We start from the raw sequence: 2,055 nt of genomic DNA, 5'->3' as shown, positions 1-2,055 counted from the left end.
TCTCCTTTCTTTAAAATTATATTAGACTTGTAGCTTAGTTTTATTTCTTGTTTCTAACTTGCTGCTGATAATGTATGAATTGAACATGCTGTGTAAGCTGTGTCTTAGTTACTGAACAGTTTATGCAGTGCTGCTTTGCCAAATAAAGTTAAAAGTAAAAGAGGCATTGGTGGTGTTTGAATGTAGAATAAAGAACAGCATGTCCACCAGATACAGAATGTTGACTAAGATCACAGAAAAGATTTTTTCTCTGATGCTCCATCTTGTCAAATATGAGTGGCATTAATTCAGTTGTACGTTTGCACAATGAATGTGACTATGTTTCTTGAGAACAAGGACTACATCTCACTTATTTTTCTTTGCTTAAAACAGGGTTTGTCCTCTTGTACATGTACAATAAATGCAGGATGAATGAGCAAACGAATTGACTGAAAGTCAGGGAAGGGCTACGTTGAGGCTAAATTTACCAAAACCCATCTCTCACCTATAAAGGCTTTGTTAATATAATGACTATAAATGAATTTCAAAAAGTCAGTAGCACTTTGGAATCTTGTTTAATGTTGTGGTTTTAGACCTTTTATAGTGGGATCTTGGTTTTTCTCAGGGTTCCAGAGCTCAAAGCAACATGAGCACTAGAGCTAGCAGAACTAGCACTCCCAGCAAAGCCCTTCCGATTGCTCTGCCCAAGTGCGTATGATTCTAGCAAGTGGATGCTGAGCGAGGATGCAAGGCACCTCTCCCCCACCTCTTAACGTCCTAAACATTTCTTCCTTAAAAATGGCTTTAAAAAATTATGCATGCATCGTCTCCCTAGTGTCTCTTTGGGGGCAAGATCTTAGACATAGGAAACTGGCATTCGTTGGTGTCCAGACCTTACGAGTTTCAGTTCTTCATTGGCTTCAGTTCGCTGCTGTTGGTATAGCTTCTGGACCTAGGCCATGAACCCTCATTTGACTCAGTGTCATTTGAGTTAGTTTCAAAGGTGAAGTCATGGAGAAAGATGAACAAATTCTGTTATTTCCTAGGGAGAACATATTTGATATTTGGATGACTTGAAATGTGAAAATGCTTGTGGAAGGATGGAAGGGTAGCTGCAGTCTACTTGCACTGAGGATGGCGGGAAAGAATTTCAAGTTTTCAGAAAGGTTGTTTCAGTGGGCCTTTCCTCAGGAAAAGAGATGTGAAGCACACAGACATGTTTGAGAGGTAAATTGTGGACAACTTTCCCTTTAAAATTATTTTTACACTGTCTTAGATACAGAACTCTTTCAATCACATAATGAAAAGGTAAGTTGACTTTAAAAAGTCCTGTTCAGTCCATCTGGCAGTGTATTTTGAAGCTCTTGATTCTGCTTCTCTAATCCTTAATTTCCCTCTTTGTAAAATAGGGTTGGTATGGTTAAACCCAGGTAAGATAGTACAGCTCAGTAAATATTGGCAACTTATGATTATATTAAAAAGTTGTTAAGGATTAAGAATCAAGTATAATTTATTAACAGACTCTTGTACATGGGACATCTTTTCTCATGTATTTCAACATTGTTGCAGTACTAAATTGTGTTTAATTTCTTCATGTATAAAAGATGTGCTGAAAGACATGCCTTGACAGTTTTTGTTTTATTGGGTATGGCTGTAAGTGACATCCTTCCTTAGAAAACAAAGGGCACAGCATCACGTAGAGAGTACAAACAACGTAAGTTCATTCACAGTCATTTCTCTAAACTGTCCGTGAGGAAAAATTTAAATCTTTGCTCAGTTCTAAACTCAATAAAATGCTTGACATTTTCAGGAAATAAAAGGAACCAATTTCCATTTTTCTAGAACTAACTTCCCATTCGTTAATGTTTTCGGTTATATCTCCAACCCAAATTAAGCTCTTTGCTAAAGGAACAACCTATCTCGGGTTCATTCTGAAAATGTGTCCTAGAATTTGAAAAGATGGGCCACTTACGGTAAAAAAACAACAATACAAACACATTATATAAATAGGAATATCGTGAGTATAGACAGGCATCACACTCTGTAGTCCACTCAGAAGAATAATTTCTAGAAAAT

This window comes from Myotis davidii, unplaced genomic scaffold (genome assembly GCF_000327345.1).
Source record: "Myotis davidii unplaced genomic scaffold, ASM32734v1 scaffold1534, whole genome shotgun sequence".
In the NCBI taxonomy this organism is placed as follows: Eukaryota; Metazoa; Chordata; class Mammalia; order Chiroptera; family Vespertilionidae; genus Myotis; species Myotis davidii.
This window is presented reverse-complemented; position numbering follows the sequence as displayed.